Source organism: Typopeltis vanoorti, chromosome 6, assembly GCF_054136105.1.
Source record: "Typopeltis vanoorti isolate ZY-2024b chromosome 6, IOZ_Tvanoo_1.0, whole genome shotgun sequence".
Lineage (NCBI taxonomy): Eukaryota > Metazoa > Arthropoda > Arachnida > Uropygi > Thelyphonidae > Typopeltis > Typopeltis vanoorti.
This window is the reverse complement of record NC_143554.1, coordinates 87724609-87742976: the sequence shown is the minus strand read 5'-3', so window position 1 is coordinate 87742976 and position 18368 is coordinate 87724609. Positions and strand designations below refer to the sequence as shown.

Genomic DNA, 18368 nt, shown 5'->3' with positions numbered 1-18368 from the left:
ATGCATCACAATATGTGTGTCTCCTTGCTTAATGTGACTTTTGTGATTGTTTTCCCTTAGCCAAATTATCTAGATCCACTGTATAAGCTGAGCTGAAAATTCGAATTGAAGCATGAAAATGTTCAGGCAGTCAGTCATCGAGAAGAAAATTTATTTTTTCTAAAACTCATGGCAGAAAATGCTTGTCTGAAAATATGTGCTTCCAAATGCGACTATCATCTTCTTTGTGAAACTGATTAACCCTTCAAATTTTACTGTAAGCATCGATAAAATTTTTGGATATTTTCTAACGAAAATGCGTTCTTTAATATTTCATTGTGTTGCAATTCCAAAACTTCCACCAGTAGTCGGTTTGGTAGATCATCAATGTCGGCATTAAAAGGGTTCAATATCCACAAATCTTATTGAAAATTCCGTTTTGAAAATCTTCAATAATACCAACAAAAGTTTCCTTTTGTGTTTGCCATCCAACTGAACTATTTTCTGACAAAAGCTTTTATGTCAGAAAATAGTTCTGCTGGTAATTTACCTTGGCACTACAAATTGAAATTAAGTTCACTAAGGTAGTTGTAATGTCTACCATAAATGCAAGAGACATAATTCTCTTTTTTATCCGATAGTTGTGGGACAGTATTTTCGTGTTCCGTCATGAAACACGAAATATCTATTTCTTCACGTAAATTAAAAAATATTTTTATCACAGCTCCTCTACTTAACCATCTAGCACTTGACTAGTAGATAATGTCCATAACGTCTTTTCTTGATGATAAAATTTTATGGGCCACATGCCATGTAAGTATGGTCAACCTTTTATGGGCCGCCAAAAATGCGCGTTTGGACTGCATTCGTGTCGCCGGTTGCCGACCCCTGGTTTATACTATAAACCAGCGTTTCTCAACCTTTCTAAGCCCAAGGACCAGTCTTCTTCTACTACGCGTTATTCCCGCTTCCCCTACAGGGTCCGCGTGTTACTTTAGATGCGACTTCTTGTTAGTACTATTCCCAGCCGACCCGTCGCCTGGTCTACAGGGTCCGCGTGTTACTTTAGATGCGACTTCTTGTTAGTACTATTCCCAGCCGACCCGTCGCCTGGTCTGCCGTTGGGGGAGGATATTTTTTTTGACTGTAGAGGCGTATGTTCATGGGGCCGGTTTGCCTGTTTTGCGGGATGAAAAACGCCAGATAAACTGGCGGAAAAAACCCTACTGACCGCGCCCAAGACCGGCTAACTTGGCTATGCCTGAGGAAGATCCTCAAATTCCTCACGTCTACAACGGGAATCGAACCTGGGAGACCCCTTCCCCACGCATATGCCTGCGAAGCGCAAAGCCACTAGGCTAACCGCGCGGTCATAAGCCCAAGCACCAGTAAAATGCCTAAAACAATTCTGCGGACCAGTAAGTTACAGAGGCGTAGCTGGGGGGGGGGGGGAGATCCGCCCCGTGCGGCGCTTTTTCGGCGTTTAAGAAATCTTGCCATACTGTCTATAAAACAGCAGCTGAGTGATGAGACTTCGATAATGTCATTGACGATTTTGCGAACAGAAAAGAAAGAAAAACAACACTTTAGAATGTTGGAATTAAAGTTTTACAGTATTTCAAAAATAAACATAGTGTTTTTAATTTATTTCCCTATACGTCGTTTTGACTTTTTGTAATTTTTTTTAAAAACCTATGTAGGAACTGCCAACACTTCGGAAAAGCTGTGCCATTTATAACATAATAAATCTAAAAACATGTTTTGAATACATATGGAAACATAATTAAATTGGAAGTAAACAATTAAAAGTGTATCATCATAGAACAAAGTTTTAATTTTTATTAAACAAATAAATAATATGATATAATTATGTTACTACTTATTTTTAATAGAATGGTTGAGCTTCTTGGCCCTTGCAGAGTGGCTGGATATCTGGCTCAATATTGGTCAACTTCAGTCGAAGATCGGCGCACACACGAAGACGATTTTTTGTTTTTTGTATTTATTTGAAGGAGCGATGAAAATCCTTTCTCACAAAGATAGGTTGAAGAAAACTGCATGACGATTTTCGATGCTTCTTCAGATAATTCGAGAAATTCACTTCTCACTGAAGGCGAAATCCAAAATTCGAGCCAAACCACGATCACAGAATTGCATTTTAAGTCTACTGTCACTTGAAAGTTCAAGTAACTGTTCTTTTTTCGATAACGAAAGGTCGTTCTCGTCACTGCAAGCCTGAAATGGATCGCGAACCGACAGAAATTTCTTATAAAAGTTATTCGGAAAATATGTTTCAAAATTCTGTTTCAGAGTTTCGAGGTGGTCACAGACCCTTTCCAAAAACTCAGAATCAACAAAAATATCATTTTTCACTAAAAAGGATTCCAATGTTGGAAAAGATGCAAATTGTCTATCTGTTACATAACTAATCCATAACATAACACCAGTTTTTTTCTCGATTGCCATTATTTTTTCGTAGGCATCAAAAACAGTTAAAAAAATCTCCCTGAACGGCGAGATTTAGTTCATTTAATTTCGAAAAAATGTCTTAAAGATAGGATAGTGTCAATAACTATGCTTCATAAACAAGGAATGATGCAAAATCAGAATTACGTTCATTTACAAATAAAAACTGCTTTAATTGAAATAACCTTGTTAGTACTTTGCCCCTGGAAAGCCAGCGAATTTCAGAATGAAGGCAAAAATTGTATATATTCACTGCCCATTTCATTGCAGAGAACTGAAAATAACTTGTTATTTAACCTGTTATAACCTGTTAGTCGAGCTTTAATAAAATTAACTTTACAGCGTTGTATAGGACAGTTTTAAATTCTGGTGGGATTCCTTTGGAGGCTGACTCTTCCCTATGTGTGAAACAGTGTACGCAATTCATATTCGGTGCTACTTCCTTGACCATAGAAACAACCCCACTATGCCTGCCTGAACTGGCGCGAGCTCCATCCGAACAGAAGCCTATATATTTTCCCCATTGGACCCCTTTGTGTATTATGCAATTATTGAGAGTGTGCAATATTTCTTCTCCAGTTGTTCGGGATGACAAAGTTCTACAAAACAGAATACCGTCATGAATGTTGTCATCATGCGAATAACGTAGCATATTAACTGTGCATCATTTGTAACCTCAGTAGTCTCGTCTATTTGTAACGCATAATAAGGGCTCTTCTTAACCCTTTCGATTAACTGAGATTCTACGTCACTTGCAATATCATTAATTCTGCGACCGATAATGTCATTTGAAAGAGGAATCAAATCAACATCTTTTAGTAACTTGTTGCCAAACATAGTTTTTACCACATCTTTTATAGCTGGAAGTAGCAAATTTTCTCCGATAGAAGAGGTTTCCCTGTTTTCGCTATGCGCAAACTTAAGAGATTAGGATGTTTCAATGCCTTGCTATTAATGGAACCCATGGCCGAAACTATATCTTTCCCATGATTTAATGTCCCTAAGCGTCGCTGAAAAAATTCAATTGGCTTATTTTTCTCATCACAATGTTTAGTTTCTAAATGTCGAAGTTTCGCAGGTTTCATGCACTCGTTCGACAACACTTCATAACACAAAACACATTGAAGTTTTTGTTAACTTTCATCTCCACACCAAGTAAACCCGAATTCCAAATATAAACTGTTATATTTTCTACTGTATTTTTTTCTTTAAACTGGTTGTTTCTTCTATTCTAATAATATCAGATTTACTCGCCGTTACAACGTGTATTACAATTAGGGTAAGCATCACCTGTTTCATTTCCTTTTCTTTTCAAAGTCCTAGTTCTAAGCCACTTTTCCATTATTAAAAAACGTTTCCGAAAAATATATAAATACTAGGGTTAACTCACGACACACTTTGTCCAAGTATCTCTTAGCACTTCTGAAGATATACTGAGCTTTGGTTGAAGGAGGGAAACCTTCAATAATAAAAATTAATAAACAACAAGCAATTGGTTGAAATGTGGATAACACATGTTCACTTCAAATCTGACAAAACAGCAAGGGAGGGTGAAGACAACAATAGGGTTTTATTGCTTGAACATTCTGGAGCTATTTTTTTTTGTCTCCAATTTATTTCAATAATTTTTAATTACTTATTCAATTTTATTTGTTTTGTTTGGATAATTAAAAAATATACATTTATTTAATTAATTTAAGTCTGCCTATGGACCACCTGTGATCCGAGGACCATAGGTTGAGAAACACTGCTATAGACTATATAGATTATCCCTCCTTCGTATTTTGGACACAAAAACTCACAAAAGCAGTGAGATGCAGTTCAATCAATGGCGGATCTAAACTTTAGTAGGGAAGACCGATCCTGTTTTTTTTTTTTTTTTTTTTTTTTTTTTTTTAATATACTTTACTTTTCACTAATAATGTTTTAAAATTTCACGTCAAAAATTGGATTTGTATTGTAACTTGAATAAGCATATTGGGGGATATTCACTTTAAACGATTTCTAATAACATACTTTTCGAATTAACACTGTTAATAAATTGATATCACAGTTTTTTTAAGTACGGTTAAAAATTCACTTAACAGGGTGTTTTTGCCGAAATTTATATTATACTATAATTTCGAATGACGAACATGATTTGGTAAGTGGCCTCAGCTCCAATTACCACGGCGACAAACGGAACGTACGTACGTATATTATATAGTAGGGTGTCAACTAATGTTTGCATAAGATCTACATTGTCCATACAGATATACTTGAGATCTACCTTTTTCAAAATTGGAGCATAAGGTATAAGATTTCTAATTTATGTTTAGACAAAGAAAAAATTATCCTAATATTATTTATTATTATTACAATATATTATAATAATTATTGTAATATTAATTAGTTATAATGCTTAAAAGAATGTTGCAGTTTTTTAACCACACTGATTAAAATAAACATTTCATTTTGAATTTCCTGATGAACCAGCATTACTTATTCTACACTGCAACGAGTTCACAATTTTTGTGTAATTTGGTGTGTAATTAGTCAATGCATTTCTCAAACATGACTCCAAATGCTCTAATGTTAATGTGGTACGATATTTTGACTTAATGTTCATTTGTGAAAATGCCGATTCGCACAAGTAATGTTATTTTTTTACGATATTATTTTAATGAAACATAACTGCTGTGATGACAAACTTTTCTTCAATTCTTGAATTTTGACTTTTCGTAAATCACTGTTACGTGGATACGTCGTTTCATAGCTGCTGTGCACCGATTTACAGTGTCGTTCCAAGTTCCTTTTTTTCGGCAGAAACACTTCCAAAAACAAACAACATTTGTCTTTGATCATAATAAAGAAATAATCGTGTTCCCACTCTTGATGATAGTGATATGTCTTTGCTTTTTTCGTAGTAGTCATGATGGTACAATTTTAAATTGTATTAAAACACTTTAAACTTCAAATTTTAAACTTGTAGCAGAGCACTAGCACAAAACATACAGCCGAGTTTATAATACTGCTATCGTTTATACATCGAGCTTCACGTGTTATGTTTCGACAGTGCATCAAAGCGAACAAAAACCCAAAGTGGGCGAGGAAGTCTTATTCCAAGTACACTCCACAACAAAAGTCTCATAGCGGGAAATTTAAATATTTTTAACTAATATTTGTAATTTTTCTATTTAATTTTTTTAAATAAAATTCAATTTAATATAATTGAATTATAAACTGGAATTATTGTACAAAAAATATTTATTTTAAGTTTTTAATTAACGTAAATTTTAAATAGAACCAATATAGATTATTATTTGATAAATAGGTTAACATTATTTATTTGTTTTATCGTATTCGGATTCATCTATACGTTATTTTGAAAATTGAAACAAAATAAATTTGCGATCGACCCCAAAGCATTATGCGATCTACCCGTAGATCGCGATCGACGTTATTGACACCCCTGTTATATACGTACTGCTAGTGTAGTATGCTGTTGAAACTTTAAAGCAACTTTTAGATATTGATCCCTCAGCTTGATCTCAGTATGCAAGTCTGCTGAAATGTAGCAAAACTAAGAGCTGTTAGCGCGAGATGTAGAGAAAAGAAACAAAAGTCACTAGAATCCACTTTAAAATATTTCTCAAGAAAATAATTTTCTTTTAAAATACACTTGTATGTATAACTATGAATACAAATTATTCAGTTTAATAATTGTTCCAAACAATTCATTATCTTTTAATATTACTAAAGGATTATTTAATTAATATTATATTGGTAGTAAAAACGATAAAAACACGTGTATTTTTTTTTAAATAAAAAAAAAAGTAAACATTTTACTTTACTTTTTTTTTTTTTTTTTGGCATTGCTGATTATATTGATTAACATGTTTTCACGGGATACATTAACCGTGTAAGGCGAAGGATTCTGTACAGTCTTCGGCTATTTTGACATGCTCAGACAAGCCATCTATCAAAATTCTGTTGTAACAAACCCGCGTATGGTAAAATTAGATTTTAAAATAAAATTTAATTGAACCACATTAAAAATGATATAATGCCATTAGATTTTAATTGTATTACATAGTTAATATAGCAGTGGTTGTATTAATTTTTGTTTCATTTACTGTTATGTTATATTATTTATTTATTAGAAAAAATCAATTATCAGCATTTGCATAAGCATCATTCCTTTGTGTGTGTGTGTGAATTAACTGGTCTGTACAGCGAGAGGAATTATTATTACTGTATGGCACTAAATTTCACGTTGTATTATTATTTCAATAAAAAAAATTTTAGCTGCAGTTCAGTTGATGGTAAAATATGACCTCATTATGGCAGCTCACGCTTCTGCAGTACAAAAGAAACACAAAGAATCAAACGATTACAACAACAAGGAAAGGCTCAAAGTAAAGGCCGTGGTGAACTTGTTACATACCTGAGTAAAACAACTATCAGCATGTTAATCCAAATTATGGAGAATATGATAAAAGAAAGATTTAGTCGTGAAGTTTCTCAAGGAAAATATTATTATATTCAAGTTGATTCATCCATCAATCAGTTTAGCATTATTATTCAGTATGGGCTTAAGGTGTTATCTGTGAGCGACTACTTTCAGTTGTGCCACGTAACGATGCTACAGGACAGTGACTTTTTGATCTATTGACTCAAACATTACAGCATCTTAAAATTGATCCCAAAAAATGTTTATCTCATAGTACAGATGGAGCGGCAATAATGGTTTACAAAGTAAAATTACTGATGTGGCTGATCAACATGTTCATATATGGTGCTATGCCCATGTCTTGAATTTGGTGATAACTGAAACAATAAAATGTTGCGCCTGCAGTTTCTTTCTTTTCTTTTTTTTTTTTTTTTTCAGTATGCTCCAGAATTTAGCAACTTTTGTGAAAACATCATATACGAGAATGGCTGTATGAATAGAAGTTGTTGGAAAACATCTAGGACAAGAAAAATGAAACGATTAAAGCTAATTGGTGAGACAAGATAGTCAGGAAAATTCAATGCAGCAACAACTATATTTGGACGTTTTGACGATGCCGCTGTCAGTACTTTTGTAAATGTATTGACATGCTTATCAATGATACAAGATGCAGACAAGTTTGATGCAAAAAGAAAACAAGAAGCAAATGTTTTACTTCAAAGTCTTCTAAAGTTTGAAACAATATTGACAGCATTTACTTACTTGTATATATTTGAAACTGCAACCCGTTATCAAGTTATTTACAGACAAGTGGTTTAGACAGGGGCGGCTCGTGCATAGGCACTGCAACGCTCCCAATTTTTCTCGTTACATAAATATATTTATTAATTTATCTATATTTGCTTGTAATATTTAATTTTATCATCAATAATCCTATACAATTCTCTTATTTTGTATAAAAAATAATAAAAATCCATCTTCGGCCCCCGCCTACTCCCTATACGGGAACAACATAAGCGTTAGCTGATTTTTTTTTTTTCCTTGTAGCACTTAGGAGGACGAAGGACTCTAGCAGCACTGTGTTTACCACAGTGTCATATTGCTACGCGCGCAAGCATATGCACGTCATAGTGAGATGCGAGCTATTAGCATAATGCAACACTGTCGGTCGAGCAGTTCCACTGTTGTTTATATGCAGTTTGCGCCAGTAGTCGAGTGTTCGTAGTGCTTATCGTGTTTACTCCGTCTCTTTAAATATTTGTACTTTACAAGACATAACATTTGTTATAGTTTTTATTTTAGAACATTATTGGGGTTATGATAATGGATTTTATTTTTAAGTAATTTTGAATTATACTAAACTGTATAATTTTATCGATAATAAACAATATTTTTTCATGTTTAATTTTTTTTAATTTTTACTATAATTTTGATATTTTATCCAAACACGTATACACTGTACTTACAGTGTGTTTGTATATTTCGAACGTTGCAGCACCCACGATTTAAAGCTACGAGCCGCCACTGGATTTAGATATGTTTACTGCATGGAGTTTAATAGATTCGTTTGCAACAAAGTTGAAGGAACAGACAAGAACATTTGATAACTTTCACAGCATGGCATTGGAATTTGTAAATAAATGTAATAACAAGATTTTACAGATGAATATGGATGAAAATCAAACATTGAAAATTGACTCTTTGGAAACAGTATTGCCAGTTAAGAGGCAGAGGAGGAAAAAGAGAATGACAGGTGAGCTTATAGATGATGAAGGAAATTCCTCAGATTCTCTAGTTGATTTTCGAGTAAATGTATTTAACCTAATAATGGACCGCATTGTCCGGTCTCTAGATCAGTGTTTCTCAAACTTTTTTCGACTACGGAACACTTCACAAATCCTGAAATTTTCACGGAACACCTTGGTTATTTTGTAATGTATAAATTAATAATTAATTGGTAATTTAGCTGATTTTTATTATTAATCAATAATTGATAATTATTGATTAATAATTAATTAAACACCAATTAAACCATCATTAAATTAATTTCTGCTGACAAATTAATTTAAAAATGACAAATTCCAGAACTTCTCGCGAACACCTATTCACCTTCCGCGAAACACCAGTGTTCCGGGGGAACACCGGAAAGTTAAGAAACACTGCTCTAGATTCATGCTTTGTACAACACAAAAAGTTGTATAAAGATTTATCTTGCTTGGACACAGCAAAGTTTAAAACTATTGCAGAGAAGGGCCTTGAAGATGAAGCATTGGAAGGTGTTATTAAACTGTCTAGGGGCGAATTATCCATGCTTGCTGCACAAGCAAATTAATTGAGAAAGTAGTAATATTTATTTGTTAATAAATGCATGCATTTATAAGCATTCCGTTTAGGCTTTTATTTTTTACACAGAAAACGTCTTAAGCTTGCGCAGCAATAATTGAGCTTTGCGTTGTGTATCGAAGGGCGATGCTTGCTCGTCTAGTCAAAGCTACCTTGGCTTGCTCGGTTGTAGGAGCTTCCAGGTCCTCGCAGCAGCACTGTGATTATATGCGCGTGCGCATAGCCATTTCACGTCATCTCACTCTATTGCTTAAACACAGGCCATACGCAGTCAACGTAGCTCTAGCCAAGTGTTTCTCAACGTGGGGCGTACGCCCCAGATGGGGGCCAATTTGAATATTTTGGGGGACAATTAGAAAATGATGTTGCATTCGTCACCTCATCATCGATATACTCAAAACACTCACCATTGTCGGCGAGGGGGGGGGGGACATCAAAAATCTTTGAGGCGTTGAGGTAGGGACATGATCCAAAAAACGTTGGGAAATACTGCTCTAGCCTGTGAGCTTCAGCCAGCCTTTACAAGTGTGCGTGTTGGTTGGGAAAATTAAGTTACAACCAACTTTTTATGACGATATTATTGACCAGTTCATAAAGAAGAACCGTAGGGTAGAATTTGTATTCAAGTGGCTAAACTGAAAAAGAGAGAATATCATTTGTAAAATAAATGTTGTATTTGTATGATTAAATGTACATAAATTTCTAAATATATAGTTTTAAATGGTCATTAGCTGATTTGTAAAGTACTATCTCCCATAAAGGGGATAGACGTAAGCCGTCGGATCTGTTTAAGTTAGGAGAATGAAGTAGAGTTTCACATGTTTCTTTATAAAGGCGTTCCATGAGGAACGGACTTTTTGAAAGAACTCTTGTCTTTCTCCAATGAACTCTATGTCTAGTGAAGATAGCATGTTCTACAAATCCAGGCTTTTCAGGTTTAAAGTATTCAATATAAGATTGGTGTTCTTCTACCCGAATAGAGGCAGATCTTCCCGTTTGTCCGAAATAAAATAATCCACAAGAGCACGGAATCTGGTAGACACCTAGATGATTATGATGTGGAAACTTGTCCTTAGGAGAAGTGAGAAAGGTGGAGAGTTTTTTTAAACGGTTTATGCAGAGGCGTAGTGAGGCTATGGCCGATGTGGCCCCGGCCATAGGTGCTAATTTTACATAGGCGCAAAAATTGACATTTTTAAAGTTTTTTTTTTTTTTTTAGAACGGCGCAATTTTCTTTCCTGGCCATAGGTGCCAAAATTCCTCACGACGTCTCTTCATTTATGATCATTGTAGTTTTTAAAGTGGTAACTATTTTGCTTGTATAAAAGTTGGGAAATTTTATCTATAAAGCACATGATTTCGCGTGGTGGCGATCAATTCGTACGTCCTTCATTTCTTTCTCCCCTTCAATGATAATGTCCAAGAGTTAATTAAATCTCATTCTGAAGAATTGAGTGATTCCGACCTGCTAAATTTAGATGCACAGCGGGAAGATCCTGAAGAGTATGAAGAAAATTTAACCACTGATAGTCAGCCAGAAGAGATTTCACTGAAGCAATTTGAAAATATTTTTCGTACAATCGAAGGTTTTAAGCAGCAATGCTTAGAGGCTGACTCTGAGACATACCTTAATTCTTTTATAAAAAAAAATTAAGGTTCAAAAAATAAATTTGAGGAACGAATAATACTTTTTCCAATAGGTTATTATATTCGATTAGTGGGTTTTCGATTAATGTGCCTGTTTTAAAGAATGCATTAGGCGCACTAATCGAGGGATTGCTGTATTATAACTGTTGCTGCGTATTCTCACTGGCTACTTTGCCAGTTTTTTTTTTTTTTTGGATAAAACTAAGTTTCTGGGAAGAAAAACCTGTTAACGAGGGGCTTGTACTCATTAAAAATCCTATATATTAACTAAACGCCTCCGTAGCTCAGTCAGTATAGACGAAGCCCTTTGGTCGGAAAGCCCTGGGTTCGATTTCCGTCAGTGACGTGAGGAACCTTTATCTGGTCTCTTTCGACTAAAGGTGAGTTATTTGGTTTCATATGGAGGTGGGGGGGGGTTCACCCAGAAACTCGGGGTTTTTCGTCCTCAAAACAGGCAAACCGGCCCTGTGAACACACTCTTCTACAGAACATAAGTCACCTCCAGGAATAAGGAGTAACCAACCTATTCCGTAGGATTTCAGTTCCGAATGCCTATACGATAAAGTGTGTAGGTCTATGCGTAAGCGTAAATTAGGATTAGGATATTAACTAAAAATGTATTTAAAATTCACGTGTTGAATATGCGCATTCTATAAATAAATATTTTATGAATATTATTATGTGAATGGATCTTCCGATTTATTCCACTAAACAGATCTTGAGATAGAATAAAATTAAGGAATGAACAAAATCTAGACTAATAAGTGGATACTGATGCATAATATCCTTTCTAATCAACTTTTAACCTTCCAATAGCACAGTCTGTTGTCACAAAAGGACTGAAACAATGGAGTAATAGCGATATAACTATATCACTGTGAGAATTAACGCTGTTCTATATCTGTAACCCAGGAGATAATAAAATCAACCCATGTCCAGCCTGTCCCATTCCCTAAGCAAAAAGAGGATTGATGAGAGGAAGGCAACCAGTTGTAAAACATTGGCCAGAACCTTTATGGGCTGAAGATCCTGTATAAAACGATAAAAGGTAGCATGTTCTGTGTTATGTAACGGTCGAGTGCATCATCCTACCTCTGCGATAAATTTAGGGATAGAAAGATGCAAGAAAGACCAGTTGATGTAGAAGATTTCAATTGGCGATGCTAAATGTACGAACCATAACTAAGGAGGGGAGAGAGAGAGAGAGAGAGAGAGAGAGAGAGAGTGAGTGAAAAAGCCTGGAAACGTTGCAAACTTTTGTATTGTACAGACGATGACCGAAAAAAGAATAGAGTGGAATCGTATATTATGATAGGATCTTAAAGACAATGTTCTCAAGCGAAGTAATACACTATGAATACGAAATTAAAGTACTACATCTTGAAATTAAACAGTAATGAGGATATTCTCTGCATACTCAGCACGACGCGAAGTCTAAAGAAGATGCAGTTTTGTTTCCAATGAGATGTTTATCTCATACAGAATATGAAACTATGTAATGGAATGCACCTTAATGTATATGTGTAAAAAAAAAAAAAAAAAAAAGGATGATAGATGGATAATACATACAGGCAGTTTTGATATTCTTATATTTAGAATAATTATTATTTTCAGACCTCTATGGAGTCAAGTGACCCATCGCAGGAGGTCTTCCACTATTACACATACACACACACAATTCATCATATCGTTCCTTAAATATATTTACTGTCTCCGCATTCACAACACTCTCAGACAATGCATTCCAGTCACCCACCACTCTCGATGCAAAAAACTATTTCTCGCTCCATTGCTCACGCCCTCCTTGTACAGCTTCCACGAATGACTTGTTGTTTTTCCTCCGCCCCCTCCCCCTCTATTCTATGTAAAACATCATCCATATTAATCTGGCAACAATCCCTTTCTTATTCATGCAATAAGCATTTTCTCAATCTGTCTTCATACTCAGCCTTCCACAGACCAGAAATCACCTGAGAACATATGAGCAAGGGAAGACAATAATATTTTTGGCTACGATATGTGATAAAGCAATGGCTAAGCTACGTTTCGACAAGGAAAGAACATCTCACCACTTATGAACAAATAAGCGACATATCCCTTTCTTGGAGGAAAAACATCACTGACAGATATTGTATTGTACAGAAGATCCCAATGGAAGTAAGTTAAAAAGTGTAAAATAATCCGAGAAAAAAAAAAAAGATTATATCGCAAGACCGAGTGCTTGTTATGGATCCGGAAGTAAAAGACAGAATTTTATTTTTTAAAGGAATTGGAGAGGGTGAAGCAAAAAATCCATACCTGTGGGGATGGGAAGAATCAGCATTTAGCCCATACGCGTCATTTATTTGATATAGGCTTTGTAGCCTTTCGTGTGTGGGAGTGATATAAAATACATAAATGACCGATTACTCCAAGAACAAAAAACAGTTCAGTAAGAAAGCGTTGAAAAATGATCGAAGAAAAATGCAAGGACACTGTGATTGATAGGAAGAGAAATTCTGGAAACGACTTCCTAAAAGCCTATAGAAACCAAATAAACTTGATAGTGGACTGATGAAACATGGCTACAAAAAAAAAAAGAAAAGAAAAAAAAAAGGAGGGAATTAAACGGGATAGGTGGAATTTCAATACGAAGAAGACACTGGAATGTGTACAACCCCCCCCCCCCCCGCGAGTCAAAAAAAAAAAAAAAAAGACATACAAATCTGAACATTATGTATCAAGATTTGGATAAAAGTGAGGTTTAAAAAAAAAAGCAACACCCGCGATGTTCAAAACTCTGAAAGCAAAAAATAAAGCAAACGAAGGATATCATCCTTCATTTGCATCCTTCATATTAGACAAATGAAACATGGTGTTAAGGACCAAGACATAAAAATGTCATGGAATGAGTCTTCTGATTCTTTCAGAGAAGTGAAGATTGATTTAAAAAAAAAAAAAAAGGAGATCTTCAATTATTAAGGAATCTTCAAGATTCCTTCAAGAATTGCTATTCTTGAAGGAAGCATTCCTTAAAAAGGCATGCTAAATGGGAAACATGTGATGCAGAGAACACTGACATTCATATCAACGTATATCGAAAAAACAGATGTGTAGGACAATATTATCTATTGACGCATAAAACTACTTTCTCGTGTCATACATATATTGGGAAAAAATGTTGAGAGAGAAAGAGAATAGAAAGTTTGATTTATATGCTGGAAGAAATGTGATATTTTCATAGTATACTCAGGATCGTCGTTAGGGTGTAATCCTTCCCTAGGCAAGCACCGTTTTGCCATCCTTAAATTAATATCGCGCTTTACGACGATCTCCTCATGCGACGCTTTTTCAAATATAACAATGATCACTTACGAGGTCGCATTCGCTCATACGACGGTTTTAGCTACACAATATTCCCCTCGAATCGACCAATGCGCAGTTTTCGTGAACTATTTGTTTAACGTTGTTGCACGCTTCATCTCTTTCTCTCGGTGTGTGTGTGTGTGCGCGCGCGCGCGTGCGTATATTGGTGTGAATCATAAACTGTTTATAACTATTAACATTAGTAGGGTGTTTTTGCTTCCAGTGAAAAGACGTATGAAGCTATTACTTGCGATAGTAAGATAAAAATTATTATATTTAGTGACGAAGGTGTATCAAACACAAAGACAGGCTGCATGATAAGCTTACCTCGCACTACTGTTGTTACAATTGCTAAAATAAAGATAAAACGAATGATGTTACGAGTACACTAGCATTTATTCCTCAACGTGGCAGTCGTATTGCCGAAATGGTAAAACTTTTAATGGTGTGGATTCATGAACAAATTAAGCGGCATATACACTTAATCCAAGTTATTCAGAATAACTTTTCTGTTTGCGAAAATTATTCTAAATTTTTCGTTCGCGTAACTGACGTGAATTAATGCTTTATGTCATTTACTCACATATATGATGGTTTAAAAACGTTATTAAACCATTACATGTAGCTACAAATGAAATAGAGAACGTGATTCGCTATACAACATTGGTCTGGAACTTAACGTGCCGTATGACTGTATATCAATATAAAGAAAAATATTGGCACAGAAATATGTGTACGAATAGCATTCCACAAACGTGAATGATCTGAAGCATGGAAGAACGATGTCGTTCCTGTTTGCTGCACTTAATGGGTTTGTTTACTACGTGTATGCAGTAAATAAAACGATATATTCCTTAACGCTTTAGAGAGTATTTAGACATTATTTTATTGTTTCCATTCCGATGTGTGCGTGCCGGTTGTAAGCAATCTAAAAGTATTACGAATTCCAGCTTTGCTGCTTCACAACAGAAAAGGTAATTAAGAAATTAGAAACCAAACCTCACCCCATAATATCCCATAATGCATATCACGCATTATGGGATATCATGGGGGGGGGGTAGCGCTCGGTCCGCCTGAACACTACTTCGTTCGCCTTGTGTTCACAGCGACCGTGATTTTCGAGAGCTATAGGGTATTCCCACCTTATGTGACTACTAATTCATAAGTAGTATAGAAATAGAAGACACGACACAACATAAATTTAAAAAAAAAATGAATTTTAATTAGGAAAAGATTTTTGGAAAATTTTCTAGTGTTTTTTTTTTTTTTTTCTTTTGGGACTGCAAAGGCCCCTTGGCTCACCCTGGGTGCTCCACTAGTTTTTCTGGCCTGTTTTGCAGGATGAAAAATCCTAGTTCCCAGGAGGGAAAGATTCTTCACATCCTTGATGGGATTCGAACCAAGTCCTTCCAACCAAAGGATATTATCGATACAGAGATGACGAAAATTGTGCGAGTCTGCAGACAAGCATCCATGCCGGAGAAAGATTTGCGTCATAATCTGTATATTGGGGGGGGGGGGGGGAATAGTAAAAAAAACCTCGTGCCCGGAACTGAATTTGAATATTCCTGAGAAGACCCAATTATCCTCAACACCACCTTCGACCGAATGAAATACAGACTCGAAATCGTGTATGATGCACTCTTTTAATCACACCGCACACGAGAGGCCGTAAACCCTGTGGCACATGTGTCGTGAACGGTCTTCCTCAGATTGATGTGAAGAAGACTGTTCCAAGGAAAACTCAATTACTCCACTGTCTTGAAATTTTATTGCAAGGACTCTCTCTCACTACTCAACTGAACTTTTAAGTGATGATTACCTGACAGCTGTAGAAGTAGATTGGATAATTTCCTGCTTGATGGGAATTTCTCTATGCAACTTGGTACGAGAGAGAGAGAGAAAAGAGAATAAGATATCCGTTGTTCTTGGACCAATATGACTTCTTTGGGGGTGAAGAAAAAAATTCTGAAGTTTTGTACGAAAAAGCGCCGATCACTGCTTAAGACAAATTAAGTCTAACTTGTAGTGACCTAGAAAATTCTCTTCATTCATTGTGGGAAGTCGACTCGTTATTTTCAACGTGTCGTACCGTCTGTGCCACAAGAGCTTACAAATTTTCAGGGCGAGCCCAGTATTTGTACACTCACACAATCGAGTTCATATGATTTTTAGTGGAACCTGTGGCATAGTAATTAAATAATAAAGCAACACGTAAAAACCACAGTGATATTTTTAATTAGTAAAAGGACAGATATTTCGTACTAAAATTAATAGTACATCTTCAGTGTCTGTAACAGTAATAGAAATGCAAAACGTTCGGTGGATCACCTATTAAAATACAATTGTTACCGCGTGCTAGGAAGTAATAGAAATAACAAATTTAATCTATTAAGATAAATGGTTTTTTACATAAGATAAAAGTCTCCCAGATCTTTGAGAGAGACAGTCATTTCTATTTAAATTCGGTTGGTGTAAGATAGTCTCACAACTTTCTTTGAATAAGCGTTCATATTTGAATCTGCATCTATGGAGGAGAACTGCTTTATCCCACTGGACACTATGAGTAGAGTCAATACTGTGCTGCGTCAGACCAGACTTCAGAGGTTTGTTATAATATTGATGTGATTTTATTCTTTTTTCCAAAGAACGGTCAGTTTGTCCAAAATAAGAGACATCGCATTCGCAAGGTATTTGGTAAACGCCAGCCAAAGATAGAGAAGACAGTTTATCCTTTGTAGAAGGTAATAAAGAAGAAATTTTGTTGATAGGAATGTATGCTGGAATCAATTGATACTTTTTTTCAGAATTCTACCTATAGGTTCTGAGATTCCTGGAATGTATGGAATAGGAACTCTGCGGACTGTTGAAGAAACTGTAGGTGTTGGAACACAAGAGTCAAGTATCTGTTGGATTTGATTGGAGTTGTAATCATTTGATTCATATGGTAATTTTCACTGTTTAAACCGCGGCGATGTCTTCATCATTAGAAACCAAACAGATAAGTCAATCAAAATTGAAAAAAAAAAAAAAAAATGTCACCTTTGATGCGCTTGAAATTAGGGTGATATATTTTTACTTATACTTGTCATAAACTGCTATCTTGTCGAGACATTCGATTTCATCATGACGCCAGGAATGTTTTTAGCTGAAGATGAGTTAGCTGGTTTCATGCGGGGGTAGAAGAGTTTCTTCTAATGAAGATTCGGGTTTTCCGTACAGCCAAATAGATAAATAAAACTAGCCAGAGAACACGTGCAATTAATAGGGAGGGGGAAAAAAAGATATTTTTGTATAAGGTGTAGTACAAGACGGTCGATTGTGTAGTGTACAAGGCAGATTATGTACGCGAACATACGTATAATATTCTTTCCTATTTAAATTTCGCTTTAAACAAAGTGAGATTGTTAAAAAATAACTGTATTCATACTCATCATAAAAGATGCATACACTGTCTAGTGAAATAATGATTTTTTTAAAGTTTTTGTTTTTTTAAAGCATAAAAACAATTTGCTGAAAATCATTTAAATTATAAGTTATTGACGAATTACTTGATAAACGCTGATTTACATCCAGTGCTGAATTTCGTGAAGGGTCCAAAATATCTCTTCGAGAGTCTCATCTGAATATCTGACTAAGATTAAAACCTGCAATGCCTGATGTCCACATTAACACTTCCATAGATCTCAAGATATCAGCGTTCGAAATATGTTGGTATTATCTTTATCACAGGCATTCTCAAGACACAACACTGAGATCAACAGTAGTCTATTCAGCTTCGAGCCATCATGACTCGAATTTTAAGCAGCTCGAAACATGTCGCAGAGTAACCTTTCAATAGGAATACTGCAGATAGTCTTTCGAAAAAAACGCTTCCTCTACAATGTGTCCGTTTACTCGAAAAGCCACTGAAAGAACGAGGAGAAGCTTGCCAAAACGAACTTTCGAAGACGGTTGCTTCGTAAGAACATACTCATGTAACAGCTCCACCTGTAGAGGATCTCGTATACCACCGGCTTCTGTGAATAAAATAACATAATTAGCATCCAATGTTTAATAATGCAGATCACTGCTCATATGCATATTAGTACTAAATAACTTACTGTTGAAAATCAGTGTATTATTGTAGCGTTCGTAATTTTAGGTTCTTGTACGT

General features: G+C 35.3%; 1 protein-coding gene across 1 annotated transcript in view; it reads left to right on the top strand.

Annotated features, from left to right (window-relative positions):
• Positions 1 to 15120: 15120 nt before the first annotated feature.
• Positions 15121 to 18368, top strand: part of LOC150105672 (secretin receptor-like) — a 244613-nt gene continuing 241365 nt past the window's right edge. Inside the window, exon 1 of the mRNA XM_090394527.1 lies at positions 15121 to 15186. The gene's annotated coding sequence lies outside the window, so the exon portion shown is untranslated. The remainder of the gene's footprint in view (positions 15187 to 18368) is intronic.